This window comes from Thermobia domestica, chromosome 15 (assembly GCF_964235325.1).
Source record: "Thermobia domestica chromosome 15, izTheDome1.hap1.1, whole genome shotgun sequence".
Classification (NCBI taxonomy): Eukaryota; Metazoa; Arthropoda; class Insecta; order Zygentoma; family Lepismatidae; genus Thermobia; species Thermobia domestica.
In genome coordinates, this window is record NC_137468.1 from 79,554,111 (window position 1) to 79,572,593 (window position 18,483).

The window sequence follows — 18,483 nt, forward strand, 5'->3', positions numbered from 1 at the left end:
CCAACATGTAAGGCTTAGATATTATCGTAAGCCTGCCATAATATTTTTCTATGAGAATACGGGACACGTTTGATGTACCCCCTCCCCATCTTTCCAACACAATCCAATGAACTGTAGCTCTGGTGAGGCGAAAGTTCCCTCAGCTGCGACTACTGTTCTCTCTTTGTTCCCTGCAGTTAATTATTATATAGAGTTAAGATATTTACAATGCAACTACAAAAGAATCGTCTTAAAAACTCAAGATGGCGTCTTATGAAAATGTTTTAAGGGAAAACAATATGCAAATAATCTATACATTTATTTATAGATTTATTGATATTATTATTGGTTTTATTCAGTGATATTTATTTAGTGATACATTGGTTTTATTTAGTGATACAATCTACCTTCAATATTCTTCGCGCGTTTAGCAGTATTTATTTGCATTGCTATATTTGCCAAAATTACATTTGTGAATTTAATCTGATGAAAACTTAGCTAATTTTCCTCCTTGCGTTGTATGTGATTGTCGGATCCAGAGTTACACATTTCTAAGCCCTAGACCAAAGCACAATTCTGCGCTCCTAGCCAGTGAAAAAGATTATTTATAATTTTTGTTAGCCAACTAAATGTCTTGATGGAGACATCTTCCCTATGCTTATAGATGTAGACGCACTCGAAGCCATTTTATGTTTGTTTTTTTAAAGCGTGTCCGAGTTTCCACGATGTGCAATGGAAAAGTAGCATGCGAAATTTCGCAGTCAATTTCATAGTTCAACTTCGTTGCTTTCAAAAAAAAAAAAAAAAAAAAAAATTGTACGTCTTCTTCAAACTAGAAGAAAACGTGCACTTCGATTTAGGCATTTTCGTTGAAAAAATATTGGAACACTTCGCTTATAATGTATTATCAACAGTTCAGCTTATGCACTTGCCAAAGAATGAATATCCCCCTGAACTGATGGCGGACACCTGCAACTCTGTTCTGCGAGTCTATTGGCTTGTTCGCTATGAAATCGGAGAAAGTGGTGTGATAACTTGTTCCAAGCTGTTACATGCCACCCCAGCTTATTCTTCATTCACTAATAGCAAGTTCCCAGAAAATATCAAAATTTTTAATTTTTCACTTTTCGATAAGCCGATTTTGAGAGCAGATATGGGACGGGATTAAAATACGACACATTTGCCTGTCCCGACTAAGTTTACAGTGACGTGGGACATTCGGGTTCAAAATCATGACTGTCCCGTTTGTTACGGGAAGTATTTCAGGCTTTATATTATGAGATTCCTATATATCAAAACTTGCGATCGGTTCGTAATGTTACTTTGTCTTTAATAACACACTTGGGTGATTTCTGTTGGATCATACCTTTTGCAACAAATTGACTATGTATATAAAATAAAATTCATATCTTGTTAAAGAAATGATTCCGTGCTCGTGGGTTTTCTCGGGGTTCTCCCGTTTCCTCCCACTTTCTTCATTCCACCATTTTCATTCATCTCCCATTATCACCGTCTCCTTTAGCCTCACCGGCATAACCGTGAGACGTAAAACTTAAAGATTTCATTTCATTTTAAAGAAATTATTATTATGGAATTAATTTGATACTTTGTATGTAATCAAGTTGTTTGTAGTAAACTGGTAATTGAATCTGTTTTATGTCTTTAGAAACGTTGCCATCTGAGAAATTATTGTACTAGTGAGAAAAGTAAACAAACAAGAGAAAATTGTCAAGGTGTTTTTAGTCGAAATACACATGTTACCAGAATAGGATCTAGTTCTCTTTTCAACACAGACTATATAGGACGAGGACCTACAGTTTTAACATGAAATTCAAATTACGTATCCTATCTTCTAAGAAACTTTTTATTTATTACGTATGAGAACACTAACCATTCAGCTACGAAAGATAAGATTGATTATACTTTAACGCACCTTTAGCATAGGGGCTGTTTGAGACAGAATCTATTCATTAAAATGGGATCCGTATCTACTCAAATTCATATCAAAGTCAAGTATCACATGGAACCACTCGCGCACAGAAAACGAGATAGCTATTTGGCCACGAAGGAATTCCCATTAATTTCAGTTATATTAAATTTCTTAACAATATTTATTTGTTGAAGCAAGCCATTGGACTTGATTGGCATTTATAAGTCCGTCGGTCCATTTATAAATCTGATGCTTTCACGTTAACTTTCAAATAACTTGTTGAAACTTAGCATGCATCTTCCTCAAACCTCCCGAAATAGGACTATTGTTCTGGGGTGTAATCGATGAAGAAATGAAATGAAAAATTTGAGTTTTTACGTCCCACGATTATGCCGGCTAGTCTAAAGGAGATGGTGATGATGAGAAATGAATGCAATGGTGGAATGAAGAAAGCGGGAGGAAACGGGAGAACCCCGACGAAACCCATGCACACGGTGTTTGTCCACCACAAAATTCACTTCGCGAGAGCTGGGAACGAACCAGGGATCCCATGCAACAGAAATGAACGCTCTGCCACTGAGCAACCGCGGCCCCTAATCTATGAAGAGTAAAAAGGTGAAAATCTACCTTATGTTGCAATGTTTCTGGGTTGCATGTGTATATAAATTTATGAAACAATTTTCAATATAAACCATGCTATAATTATTCAATTTTGATAAAACATACTTTAGTGCACACTTTTTGTTTAGAGCATTCGTATTATACCCATATATTGTGGTTAAAATCTGCCGAAAATAAGTGACTAAAAAGGGGTAAGTACAGTACTCATAGATTATGAAGTTTCATTACTTAAATGATATGATAACTAAATGGTTTCTTTGATATTTTCACCAAAATAATTCGATTTTGGTGCAGTATAGAATAGGCCTATATATTTGTTTTAGAAACTTTCTAATCACTCCACTACTTAAGGTTAAAGTCTGTCAATAATGGAAGGATAAATTTATCCCCAGACATTTTTTTTTAATATTTACCACTGATTCTCGTATAAATATATTTGATTTTATAGCAATATGACTGATATATCCTTTTGAAGCTTCTCAATGATCCCTACTGCAAGAAATTAAAATTGAGGAATGTAAAGGGACGATATATCATCTCCACCACAACTATATTCCATGATAACTTTCGTGAAAAAACTATATACCGGTAGGTGTTGGTAGTACATGGCATATAATTTTCTAAGGCTTCTTAGTCATATTCACTACTTGAATTTAAAAAAAAAATCCAGAATGAGAGAGTGACTTTAATTTTCTTCTCTTTCCCATCATGTGGTTTAGAACAGCGTTTCTCAACCGCTGTGTCGCGACAGATTGATGTATCGCGAGATTTTTAATGTCTTTTAAGACCTTCCGCAAAGAAATTATCTTCAGAAGAAAATAAAAATTTATCGCTAATCGACTTATATTTCTTTCTCATATTCGTGCTTAAGAGTCATTTATGTTTCTTTTATGTTAATATGTTTCTATTGAAAAGTCTTATGTAATTTGCTTGTGAAATTTGTATCTCATAATTGCTCCATAATAAAAACAAGTATATGTATTTTTTTTTGTTTGTTTCTTCATCTAGGGAAAAAAATCACATGCAAGGATATTGCGAAAATTTGAAACGTACTTTTGGTGTGCCCCAAAGTAAAAAAAAAAAAAAAAAAGTTGAGAAACGCTGGTTTAGGAAATAGCACTCGGAAATGTTGTTCATTTCTGAGAAAATATGGTGCAGATGTTCTGTTTTCCCAAAATTCCTAGCTTCTGACTCCTTGAAATTATTCAGTAATGAGTACATGAATTTATCCCTTCCCCCGTTAAAAAGAATGTTCCGCAAAAATTTTGTAAAAATTATCCAATATTTTATGAAATATAGTCATATTGATAAAGGATAAGGCGTCGAAAATCTCCGATTAAAAGAAAGAAAGAAAAAAATCTTTTGCTCGCTTTTATAATGTACTGTGGTAATTTGAATTATAATTATTATATAATATTAAAATTATTTCTGTGTAATATTCATTTCTCTTTAGAAAAAACTATAAATATTTTAACTCATTAATTTCGTTGTTCCTAGATGCTCCTTGACAATTGTTATATAATAAACCACGATTCGTATTGACAGCCCTGTTCTATATTATTTTCATCCAACGTTATTTTGCTGTACTACCAATGACACTTCAACGGAATTAACAAGCTATGAATTAATAACAGAGGCTTCATTATTTGTCTTTTGATTTGTAATACTCTTCAGATGTTATACGTATTTCGAGAGTATTTGGTATGTTGACATGTCATAAGCGAAGAGCTTACCTATCCTTGTCATCATCATTACTGAAATCCTATTGAAGGAGAGCAAAATATTATTGCTGTTTGAAGTTTAGGAATCTGGAGGACTCGTTGTTACAGATATCAAAGCTTCCATTTATTAATTCTGAAAGATGAATAGACATCTATCCCTATATTGCACTTTCAATTTGTAGTAAATAATGCATAATTTAAGTGTACTCATGATACGTATGTCAGCATTTACAATAGCTCTTTTAAAATTGTGGTTGGTTGAGATCTTCCAATGTTTGTTCATTTAAGTGTAAGGAATTTATGTCAATTTTACCAAGGTTATAAAATAGGAAAGTGGCGCCAGTGTTCGTAGATTAGACTAGATTAGATTTGGACGAGTTTAGCCTCCCGTTCAGCAGAGAGGCTATATAAGACTTGGACTTATAACTTATCGTGGAATCCGAACTACATAAGGTCAATCGGGAATTGAACTCGGGTCTCCTACGTCAAACGCGCGTATGCTAACCGCTTATCCATGAGGAAGCTTCAGTGTTCGTGGAGTGAGGGATTTTTTTTTCTAATCTTGGGAAACTTTCTGTTCGATACACTGACTGAAATTTCACTAATCTATCGAAATTTCCCTAATCTAAAGAAATTATACTTATCTAGATAAATTTAGTGTTTTATAGATTGAGAGAAATTTCCCTAATCTTGGGAAATTTGATGTTTGTAGACTGAGTGAAATTTCACTAATCTAGAGAAATTTAGTATTCATAGACTGAGGGGAATTTCCCTAATCTAGTGACATTTGATAAAAATTGAGGCAATAGGGAAAAAAAGAAATTTTTTTATAGCAAAATGATTAAATCCAGGGTAATAGTTGTGTTGAGCTATAGATCAAATTTTATGGTCCTGCTTTTTTCTTCTGTTTTAATGTTTAATAATTTATAGACTTAAATATTATGAGTATCTATGCTGCTGGAAGCATTGACTAGTACAGTTTGGGTTAAAATTGATTTTTATCTCACTATTAAACGCGTCATGATTTTTAAGTCGAGAATTTCGCGACACATATTATGGGACTGCACAACACAGCAGTGTGTCGCGACACATCGGTAGAGAACTACTGGTTTAGCCTATACACATACAGTACTCATGTGTTCTAATTTACATTTTTTTCTTTTCTGCTTTTCAACATTTAGATTTATTACTTTCATAGTACACTGTGGAAATAGTGTCAACAGAATCAAAGACACACAAAACCACCCAACCCATATTTAAATGTCTTTGTGGAACTCCTTCACGAAACACCTATTTTACATATTTGCATAAATTAATTAAGGTTTTATCCCTGCCTTAACTGTGTTGGTGCAATTCGTTTCTTAAGAATTCTTCTATTTTTCTTTCTTTTTCTGCCCTTTCCTTTTACTAACAACGAATAGAATTCTCAAGGAAACATGTAAGTACTTCCCGCAAAGAACTTGTCTTTGCAAATTTAATTTCTCGCATTGCAAAGCCTTCTTCATTAATTTGGTTTCTTCTGCTTCACTTGTCTGCAAATTTTCCCAAATACGAACGTACGTACGACTTTCAAGGGGAATGTTGGGAAACAAGTTCCATAGTCTCATTAAAGGCTTTGTAAATGTGAAGTTTGGTTGTTTTGTTATAATTTGTTTTGGCTTCTGTATTTGTAACAAATACACTATACACCAAGAGTTTCTAATACCTTGCTTTAACCAAATGTGAAATATGCGGTTGGAAAATTTGCTTTTTAATGTCTGTTGAGTTGCATTTTGTTCCGTTTTGTGTACTAGTATTATTATTCAAGTTTAATGTGGGTAGTTAGAAGTAAACTTATCTAGTCATAACGTGTAGAAACCATATATGATATTTTCAATATTGAAAAGTACTTGAAACAAACGTGACATTAATAATTTTTAAAAGTTAAGAGTTCTCAAATTTCTTTGTGTGTCTTCCATTTGTCATAGAATATCTTTCTCCATGTAACGCTTTTTTACACCTAAGTTAAATCACCTTCAACAATAGCACATATACAGAACATAAAATGAAATTAAATCTTTCAGTTTAACGCCCCACAATTATGCCTCTTAGGCTAAGGGAGACGATGATTAAAGCAAATCAATGATGATGGAAGAATTGGTGGAATGAGAAAGTGAGAGGAAACGGGAGTACCCCGAGAAAACCCAGGGACACGATGTTGTCCACCACACACTTACTTGGACGGGGATCAAACCAGCGCTGCTGCAATCTACCACTGAGCTACCGTGCCTCTTCTTGGATTTCAGTTGGATGTGTCTGACATGTAATGTAGTGTTGCCCATGAGGCGACATTATTTTTCATCTCGTTTCGTAATATTTTGTCAAATTATAGTCTTGTGTTGAAAAATTCTTTCTAATCTTGTCTCGATTTTTGAAAAGTTCTAGTCTATTCTTTAAAAAAAATATGCGCTGATTTTTTTTTTTTTTTTAAAAAAAATTCATCTGTCACAGAATAGCATTCGGATGTCCGAAAATCGTCAGAAACAGAGCCAAAAAAATGACGCACAAGAATTCCCCTGGAACCTGTTTAGTGAACATCTGGTTTACAGGATAGCAACGCGATATCCACTGATAACAATGAGACATCCTGTGTACATTATGATGTTCCTTTCTCATTGTGTCCCTTACACGGCCAAGGGTCGCCTCTGTGCTGTTTGAGTTATTGTAGTTATTATTGGTAGAGTAAATATCAAAAATAGAGAAGTTTTATGCACTACAGTTCTCTGATGTCTTTGTCGTTGTGTCATAATTACTCTCACCATTGTTTTGGGTTCGATTCCCGGTGTGGTCACTCGGTCGAAAAAGTGTAAAACACTTTTTCAGGCCAGCCACCCTGAATAAGGTTTTGCTGGGTTTTCCTCATTCACACCAGGCAAATGCCGGGGTGGTACCTAACTTATATGTCTTTGGCCGCTTCCTTTCTTCCCCACCGCTTTCTTCCTTCCCTTTCCCCGGATAGTATGCTCGCCGAGGGACGTTATTTCTCAAACGTGACGGGGTAAATGGCCTTAGATGCCGAAAGCCCAGAAATCTAAATCCTAAATCCTAAACCCTACTCTCACCATTAATTAATTTATAATCGTCTCCATCCTCTCCCACTTTATCCTTCTGCCATGCTTCCTATCACATTTCTAATAACGTAATTTCTTCTCAAATTATCTGTTTCTCCTTGTTGTTTTTCTTAGTGTTATGTAGATATGTCTTCTTCATAAAGCACTGTTTCGGAATTCTTTCCCCGTTAGAACTTTCTCGCTGTGAAGTTATTCTTTTCTTCCTATCAATCTTCATTGCCTTCACTTTTCTGCTGATCATTTCATTTCCTCTTTTTGTGTTTCTACATTATTATTATTATCCTCACCTCATATATGTACTTCTCCAACATTTCCTAATTGTTTTTTTTACTTATTTATTTATTTTCACCTATAAAGTTCTACATTTTTCCTCATACTTTCCTTTCATAAATCTCTGTTTGCTTTTCTTGTCCTGTTTTCTTTCATAATGTTCACAATTTTGTTCTATACAATGTAACATAATCAAAACATTCTGTAAATTGAGTCGCAAAGGACAACCAATCTAATTCCACTTACAGAGTTATCTCACTTAATCGAGTTTATTACTTAGCAGGTCTGAATAGCCGACGTCTCACGTATAAATGGTAAAGTTGGAGGACAATTTCCGAGTAATAGATGGAGGGGGGGCATAGTGGTTAAGTAATAGATAGCTTACTTCCGGTTTGTGGGGTCCCTGGTACGATACCTGGTCAAGTCAGTTTGTGACAACATCGTATCCGTGAGTTTTCCCGGGGTACTCCCGCTTTCTTCCACATTCTCATTTCTTACCTTAATCATCCATCTCTCTTAGTCTAAAGAGCATAATAATGGAACTTTAAACTGACAAATTTCATTTGGAGAAGTTCTTTTTTTTTTTAATTTTTATTTCAACTGCCTGGAAAGTATTCTTTTCGTCTTCGTATAGCAACTTCTTTCGTCATTCCTACCCTTGCTATTGTTAAAAATAGATAACAAGGACTGGATATATATATATATATATATATATATATATATATATATATATATATATATATATATGTATATATCCAGGATGTTAATGAACTATACCAACAAACTCTAAGAGGTAATTCCTCACATCAAAATAAGAGAAAAAAGTTAATGTGGACCTATAGCCAAAAGTGCATAGCTTCAGAGCTGCGACTGTCCAAAATCGCGAATAAGCTTAATTTCAACAGACCCTATTTTGAATTCCAGAAACTGTGGATGGTGGTCCTTATCAGTGTAAAGGAAGCCACGCATACGTAATCAAAAATGCTTATTTCGCCAATTTTCAATAGGCATACAGAGTGTTCCCCACAGGGTGTAATTCTCAGATATGCTCTCAATAGAGTTTTCAGATATACCCTGATCTCAAGGAGGGTCCAAAATACGCAGGTGGTAAGCCTTGACAACAGTGGACATCCAATGCTTCGGAGGGAACTCCATGTTTTGTGTGTGTGTGTGTATGTGTGTGCACAGAATAACGTGTGATGCGATGTATTTCGTCACGGCATATTTTACGTTTTATTCACTTATAAGCGTGAAAGAAAACATCGCAGTATGCGTTTTCCGGAGTACGAGATACCGTACTGCTGACGATCCTTAACACCTCCGACATCGCGCCAAAGGATTCCATGTTCAGAGCATATTTCAAAATTCGGTTGATGCCATATCTTTGAATTTCACCCTACATTGAACATTAATTAAATGCGTATTTTTGGAATGCGTATGCATAACTTCCTTTACGCTGATAAGGACCACCATCCACAATTTCTCGAATTCGAAATAGAGCCTGTTGAAATTTGGCTTCTTCGTGATTTTGGACAGCCCTAGCTCTAAAACTATGCACTTTTGCCCACAGGTTCATATGAACTTTTTCTCTTATTTTGATGTGAGAAATCACCTCTTACAGTTTGTTGGTCTAGTTAATTAACCCCATGTATATATATCGGCATAGAGGTGGACATTGATTTGCTTAGTATATTTGAACAACATTTTTCAATATAAACCTTTGGTTCGCGAGCTATTGATGATCAAATTTGGAGTTTTCAATAACAGTAACTGTGTATGATGCGTTGAGTTCACAAAGATATCAAATCCATTACCAAAATGATGAAAGAAAAGAGACATAAAGTTTTAAAAGTACGCACAAATATGGAAAAGCTAACAGTGTTCTTTTTATCATTATAAGAGTTATTTGTAATATCTCGACATGAACCTTTTAAGCCCTTACAGAGCTTCGGATAACTCTTGAACAAAAGCAAATTTTTGAATTTTTTTTTCTTCATTATATAACCAGAACATTTATCTCATTAAGGGAGTCAATACGTTAAGACCGTCGCAAGTAACGATGACTTTAACGGTAGTTATCCATATTTCAAACTATACAAACTATAGAAGTTACGAATCGCGCCGTTAGATTGCAGCAAACATCCTGAGGCAGTTGACATCTAGCGGACGAAATTCAAACTTCTATTGCGTGATCTTTTTTTCATTGTCTTCCAGAGTTTACTTACTAATGTGTTTGTATACAGGGTGGCCAGAAAGTCACTTTACACCCTAACTAAATACATGTAACAATGTATGGTGTTAAAAATATTTAAGATTTGAACCTCCCATCCTGTTCATTGTTATGTCAATAGTGCTTTTCATGTGAATTGCCACGCGATTGCGTGACTGCTCGCGGAGAGAGGAGAATAAAGTCTATGCGTTGTTCAGTTCATTGTCTCGCCTTTCTGTTTTTGGTGAACAACAACGGCAAATCCAATTGACTTCACTTTGGAGGAGCGCTTAGTGGCAAGTGTGTGGGTTTATGAACGAAAGCACAACGAAAATATGCCGCAGGTGACGGATAGGTTTAATGAATTGTTCGATAAGAAGCCAGCAAGTCGTTAGACTTTGATCAAGAAACCTTTTTTTTTTTTTTTTTGCATGGCAAGTGTTTTGGATTTCCCTCATTCGAAGTGGCCGTCCGTCAAGCCGAAAGGAAACATGCGCAGAAGTTAGTGCGTCAGTGATGTGTTCACCCTGCAAGTCGACCGGAAAGCGTTCTGCAGAACTTGGAATAGCAAGGAGTACAACAGATACACATGAAAATGGACTTGAAATAAGTGCAGGTGTAAAGGGATTTTCTGGCCACCCTGCTAACGATTCACCCGTCCTATATATTTGAGGTATTTTTTCAGCGTTGATTCGAAAAATCACCTGTTCATTCAGAATGTGTTTGAAACGTCTTGAAACTAAAACTTTTCTGAGTTATTCTCATCTGTCTTCTCCCGCTATCTCTCTTTCATATGGTATTTTCATGACTAATACCGTATATCTTTCCAAATAGCCTGTTGGGATATCATTTCATATCTGTACTTCTGTCTGCTTGAAATAGTATATTGCAAAACTTTTCAACTTTGTTTGTTTGACATTCGGCAGTTATTTATCCGTCTATGGTAGTAGTAGATTTGAAACTTCCTCCAAATAAGTTCTTTCTTTACATTCACCCATCTGTTCCTGTCTAGTGAAAATGTTTTTTCACCCGTCACTCAGTAAATCTATTGTCACAATAACACTAAATCATTTTGAATAAAAGGACGGGGGGAAATGTTGAACTAAAATAAGTGATAAAGTAGCACAAGTACTGCTGACTGAAATGAGATGAGTTCTAGTAACTATGTTGTGTTTCTCTTGTTTTAAATAACAATTAATAATTTTTAATTTCTTTCATTTATTTATTTTTGGGAAAGTCTAGGATCAATATTAACAGACCATAACCACATTGACGGAGAAATTAAATGTCGATTAAAAGCAGGGAATTCGTGTTATTATTCAGTTCAAAATCTTTTGTACTCGCGAATCCTATCGAGAAATTTGAAGCTTAAAATATATAAAACGATAATCATTCCTGTTGTCCTGCATGGTTGCAAAACATGATCGCTTACTCTGTGGGAAGAACGCAGACTCGAACCCAAGAGAAACGGGAATGGGAATGGCGGAAACTTCAAAACGAGTAACTATATAATGTATACCGTTTACCGAACATTGTTAGGGTCATCAAATCAAGAAGGCTCAAGTAGGCAGGCCATGTAGCCAGAATGGAAGAAAATAGGAATGCTTCCAAAGTTTCAACTGCGAATTTCAATCGGAAAACGACCATTAGGTAGACCTAGGCGCGGATGGGAGGACAATATTAAGATGAATCTCGCAGAAATACGAATACAAACTAGAAACTGGATTCAATTGGCTGAGGATAGAAGTCGATGAAGAGCTTTTGCGAATGCAGCATAGAATCTTCGGGTTTCATAGACCATAGAGTTAGTTATTTTTGCGAAAGTTTGACAAGTCCAAACCACAACTTAGGTGACTCATACATTCACAGAAACCAAAAGTTCTCACGTAAAACATCTCATAGGCTAACCAAGCAAGTGAAGGTCTGCCTTCATGCCAAATTTGATCAAGATCTAATAAGTTCTGTAAATCGTATACAGGCGTACGATATATGACGCATTTAGTCCACAAGGAATTCAAGTCCACTGTTTAATCATTTGAACACATTTCATCTTTTTAAGATCTCTATCCGAAGCTCTGTAATTACGTATTATTCGAAATCTTGTAGAAAGACTATGTCCTTCCGTCTGTCTGTTGATAGGAATCAATGCAAAAAATAAATATAATAATAATAATAATAATATTGTTAATAAAAATAATGTTAAAATAAGAGACTGGCAGTGGTATCCTCATATGGATTCACCGTCTTAAGAATATGCTCTATCCCCATTCCTATTCCTCTATCCGAACCGGAAATGATAGAATTCCGGTTTTAATGTTAATTACGATAGAGGAAAAATGGGAAAGATATTTTTTTTTAATATTTTATTGGTTTGGATTCCACATCTCTAAAGTAAGCCCCTTCTCCGTCCTTGTCACTCTAGTAAAACCGGGGAGCCATAGTGGCTAAGTGGTAGAGCGTTCACCCCTGGTGCTTAGGGTTCTTGGTTCAATCCCAGAACGCGACAAGTAAGCCTTGTGGTGGACAAACACCGTGTGTGGGCAGGGGATTCTCGTTTCCTCCACTTTCTTCATTCCACCATTTCGTTCATTTTTTCATAATCACCGTCTCCTTTAGTCTAGCCGGCATTTTCGTCATAAACACGAAACTTATAAAAAATTTCGCTTCTAGTAAAGTCGGAAGTGGTTGAAACTCGTTGCAACTTCTGGTTTTAATATTGATTCTCATAGAACACAAAGGAGGTAATAAATAGCGAAAAACATTTTCTTAGACGTAAATTCAGTGTTATAAGGATAGTTCGATCTTGATGTTAATCCTTGTATTGAAACCGAAAATAGTATATATCTGTTGCTTTCAGTATTAGTGTTGGATTTTCATAGTACGATAGTACGAAAACTATGAAATATAGCAGGAATTCTTTTTAAATATAAATCCAGTGTCCCGTGAATAATTTCCATCTTCCAGGTTTTCATCTAGTATTAGATCCCCACTTCTGGTTAGATTGGACACTATAGTTCGAAAGTCTACTGTAATCTTACAATGTAAAACGGAACTTACCTTAAAAAAGTAAAAAAAAAAATTCTATTTGAATAGTCACTCGTGTGACCCTTGGTCAGTAAATACTTTTGACATACACTGGCACTTTCCCTTTCTATGTTAGGTAATTTATATTGTTTTATACCATGTCAATTATTGAGGTTCCTGGTTCGATTCCTTACAACGCCAAGTAAACTTTGTGTTGGACAAACACCATGAGCATGGGTTTTCTTGGGATTCTCTCATTTCCTCATTCTACCATTGTCTCCCTCAGCCTCGGTGCATACTTATGGGACGTCAAAAAAAAAAAAAAAACACTTCGCTTATGGTTTTTATGTACACTATTTCGATTATCGGACTTGCCCAAAATTAACCAATTTTATCCTTCTCAATCCCGTCTCAGATCGAAATGAAAGTCTAAGAAGAGAGGAATGAGCTCCATTGTGGGTATTTGGTGAGCGGGTTCCCTGGTTCGATTCCCAGTGGAGGTTGTCTGGTTCAGATCCCTAATTAAACTGTAAGGCCATGGGTCTTACAACCTCGGTACTGACTGGAACGCTAAACTGCAAACCAACCAATCAATTAATAAGAAACAGAGATGGATTAATATACTTTTATGCCCTCCACTCGTTCCTACCCCCCTCAAGAAAAAAAAGGTTATGTGATATAAATTCAAATATTTTGGGGAGCTCCCTCGTGGCTAAGCGGTTAGCGTACGCGCCTTTGGTGTGGGAGACCCGGGTTCGATTCCCGGCAGGATCTCATGTGGTTCGGATTCCACGTTAATCAGTAGGTCTACGTCTCATATAGCCTCGCTGCTGAAAGGGACGCTAAACTAAAATCAACTCAACTCAAATATTTTGGCTATTTCCGAATTTGAAGGCGCTGTTTTCCATTATGTTTTAATACAAGAAGAAAATGTTATATTTTAATCGACGTTTAAGACATTGTTGTATGTAACGACTACCAACATGTCAGTGATAATGGATCGAGCACTCATTCGTGACAACACAAAGTTTTATAGTTCAATATACATTTATTCAGCAGGACACCTGGAAAGAGAGTTGAGTTGATTTTGAGTTTAACGTCCCTTTCAGCACCGAGGGGCCTACTGATTAACGTGGAATCCGAACCACATGAGCTCCCGCCGGGAATCGAACCCGGGTCTCCCACGTCTAAGGTGCGTGCATTAACCACTTAGCCACGAAGGAGCTCCACCTGAAAAGAGAAAGCACATTTATAGTCTCTAATACAGAAACGCGCACATGGGAAATTTCTAGTATTAGACTAATAATAATTTATTCTGTCATGTGTAGGCAGACTATATAGAGGGAGAGAGAAAGTGAAATACGCCATACCAGGCTCCAGGTTACACTACGAAGGTGCTAATCTGGACCTACGACCAGATTAGCAAAGATATACTCGCGAATTAAGAGTATAAAGAATTTCTCGTACCTGAAAAGGAATGAAATTCCCTCAAATAAATGTTTCTTCCTACGCCTTGGCAATACTTAGAACCTGGAAACTAGAACGTTGTAAAGAAATGTATTGTTTCTTTTTCATATTACACCCTGAATTTGTTTATAAAGATAATCTTTGATGTAAAAGGAGTCATGTTCGAGGCTGTAGTAAGTAATCGATCCCGCGTGCCTTTATATGAACGGCTAATAACCGGCGGTTAGTATGCGTATAAGCGGTCTGAATTCAAGTTGGATCGGGAGAGCAGACTGCTGGGGTCCCTGGCACAGCCGTTCGAATCAATATCTAGAACTTGTGTGGCACACCCCCGCCGTATAATGGATAATATTGAACAGGGTTGGCAGAAGGGAGGGACAAAGGAGAAAAAATACAGTCAGTCAGAGACTTAGATCCAATTTTCAGCACTTTCGAGGGATTTCGTAACGTCCAGATGCTGCCGTTGTCCTTTTAACCTTTTTTCTACAGAGAACAAACGATTGCTTGTCTTTCCTTTATCTTCGCAGGAGGTCAACAGATGTCAGCCCTATTCAGGATTGTAATTTGTTCAATTTGCATTGGGGAAAGCAGAACTTGAATAAATTTTGAGCAAACAATTAAATTTACTCTTTTATGTACAGTATGCTTATTTTAATAGAATACATTATGTAAATGAGAAAGAGTTTCTTTGTATAGTAGAAACTAAATATTTGGAAAACAAGTCATTGGTATTACAAATGTTAAAGTGTCAACACGTACTTCAATATCTATATGTGAACAACTCATTGCGTTTGTTCTGTTTGAAAATAGTGAACCATTCACAGCCAGCAATTAACCTTGTATGAAAACAGAATGCGAAAATCGAAATCCTGCAAGTTTGGAATAAAATTTTCCCACTTACTGTTCTTCGAAGAAATTAATTCATTAGTTATTAAAGTGTGAACTAATGGTTAGCGGTATTCCTTATTTTACATAGTTTAATAATATAGATGTTAATGTATGTGAATTTTCTATGTCGAAGCGTCAATGCGCGAAGTTTTTTTCTTCCCTACGCACCTGTATGCCCACTTCGATTGTTGTAATTTCACACGGTGCATACATTACTCCGTTTTAAATAGCAACTTACTTGTTAGAAGGAGTATCATCCTTGGATTGGATTGGATTTGAATGTTGTACCCGTTCACTAGTGAGGCTGCATCAGACGTGGAGCTACAACTTAATATGGGATACGAACCACATGAGCTCATGACGAGAATCGAACCACAAGAGAACTCTATTGACGTCATTGCTTGGAGGTGAAAAGTTATCAAGCTTTTGCTTGCAGAAGCACAAGATTATCCACCGATTTGAGTAGAATTATACATTTTTCATTAGTACTAAGTATATTACTTGGTTGTTGACGTCACCATTAAACCACAACAAATCAGTCAAAAATACACGTAAAAATATCTTAAAATCACGGGGAGTAGACATTTGATATTCTAAATGACGCTCCTTCCATATAAATGCTAAAATTTGCATATCGGACTATGTATTAAGATTAATTAGAGGGGACAATGATACTTGTAATCAGTTTCAAAGTGCAGATTAAGCATAGGGTCTCTACATTTTTTGTGGGAGGGGGGGAAACTTACATAAAAAATTTGTTGATTCGCAAAGAAAGAATTTTATTTAAAAGGAAGCGATAAATATGTAATTCATGTATCATTTTTATCATATCATAATAAAACTTTGTAATTCATGTATATTTCATGTATCATGTATCATATGAACATAAAAGTTTGAGTTGAGTTGATTTTGAGTTTAACGCCCCTTTCAATAGAGAGGCTATATGAGACGTGGACCTACTGATTAACATGGAATCAGAACCACATGAACTCCGCCGGACGCCAAAGGCACGTGAGCTGACTGCTTAGCAACGAAGGAGCTCAACATAAAAATTTCTTCCATTACCATACGTGCTGTAGTACGTAACAAGGCATTGATGTACGCATTAAGTAATTTAGCCAAAATAAAACTACATTAATACGTATCAGAAACATGTCTTTATAAGTTATTAAAAAACAACTTGTTAAAAGTATAAATACTGTTTACTAAGTACATATTTCGCAGAAGAGAATATAAATTATACAACATGTTGCTTCTATAGGCAGCCATATACATGAGATATTTCGCAGTGTCTATTCACCTACCAAAGGGAAGTTAGGCAGATCCATGTTGATTTTTAAGTTTGAGCAGAAGCTGAACTAGAAATTACAGCTACCAAATGTCAGTAAGATGCAGAAATAAACTTAATATAATAAAAACAAGTGCTAGATAAGTTGTGATATTTACAGTGAGTACAGAGTATGAACAAATCTTCTTTTATGTGTATACCCACTATCGAGAACGCCTCTGCTTCCTCAGCTTCATCCAACCATGAATATATAAACCCTAATTATAGTAACCAGCTAGCACAGTTTGTTGCGTATATTTTGCGTAAGAAATTATAAATTATTTAAGCAAATATCATTTACTCATATGCCAACAGTTCTAACGCGACTACTCTGTTTGAACACATCCCCACAAGCATTTCTCTACCCTGAACCGAAATAGAGCTTAAACTGACCACCTAGCGTAGGTTAGTGCGTGTTTTTCGCACAAAAAATCATTCTTATGACGCAACAGTTAGCAGGCGTACTATAAATGAAGACAGGAGGTAAGAAATGGTAGAAAATGTGTTAACAACAGAATAATGTAGCTTGAAAGGTGTACTTTGGATGGACTAAATCCACAGTAAGAAGAAGGTTAGTCACTAAGGGCCATATGCAGAGTCCTTCTGAAGCATGATTAGTGCCATACTAAAGCGTTCGACTTACATATGCTTCCTGCAGAAGTCGGGCGTTTAGCATGACGCTAATCACTTGTCAAAACGACTCTGCATAAGGCGGTAAGAAACTTAATACTAAAGAGTTGGCCTACAGGAAAGAAGTAGGTTAGTCAGTTTGAAAAAGGGCAGTTGTGTAAAATTATTTTAAAAAATGACTCCTTTTTCCCTTGTAGTCTTCAAATATGTTGGTAAAATTAGTGAGTATGCACCAAGAAAGTATGACTCAGCTATAAAATATAATAGCATATTATTCACACCAATATTAATGATTTAAAAGCATTGTATCAAATGGCTCCCATAATTCTAATCGTATCAAACTTTTGGCCACCAACCACTATAACTTCAAAATAGGCTTAGATGCTATCCGCCATTTCTAATATTTGTAAGTGTACTTGGATACCATGAATGGCTAGGTTGGGAACCTTGAATTATGATCCGTACATAAAACATCTGACAAGTGAATACATATCTTTCGTAGAGTTGCTTCTTTCATGTTCTCGTAAATGGCCGCCGTCTCAGTGGTAGGGCTTCACCTCTGGTGCTTGGGGTCCCCGATTCGATCTCAGCTCGCGCCAAGTGAACTTTGTAGTGGACAAACACCGTGTACGCGGGTTTCCTCGGAGTTCTCCCGTTTCCTTCCACGTTCTTTATTTCACCATTTCATCCATTTCTCATAATCACTGTCTCCTTTAGCATAGCCGGCATAAGCGTGGGACATAAAACTTAAAGATTTCATTTAATTTCATGTTCTCGTACATGAAATGAAAGAGGTAAGGAGGGTTGTAAGGCTGCAAAACGTGGGTGTTTTTGTGCTTTACTTGCTGAAGTTGTTAGATCAAACGAACAGTGGCTCAGTAGTAAAGCTTTCATCTCTGATGCATGAGATCACTAGTTTAATCCCAGCTTTCGATTTGTAGTGAACAAACAACGTGAGCGTGAGTTTTCTCAGTAATTCTCTCTGGTTAGCGTAAGTGCCTTCGATGCGTGAGATCTGGATTTGATTCTAGGTGAGATTTCATGTGGTTGACATCCCACGTTAAGCTGTATGTAGGTCCACTTCTCATATAGCATCGGTATCGTACAGGACTATAAACTGCAAATCAACCAATCAATTGAAGTTTTCACTTCCTTCGTTCCATCATTGTGTTCATTATCATCACCTTCTTCCTAGCATTGGTGCGTAATCGAGGGACATTCAACAAAAGAAAAGGAAAGATCAAACAAGCAATAGATGTCAGTCCTTTGTTGGTAATATTTTAATTGCTATTGTTTAAGATTGTAGA

At 36.1% G+C, this 18,483-nt stretch overlaps 1 protein-coding gene across 1 annotated transcript in view; it reads left to right on the plus strand.

Moving 5' to 3' along the window:
• Positions 1–18,483, plus strand: part of LOC145671106 (voltage-gated inwardly rectifying potassium channel KCNH6-like) — a 754,568-nt gene that overhangs the window by 117,438 nt on the left and 618,647 nt on the right. The gene's annotated exons all lie outside the window — the stretch shown is intronic.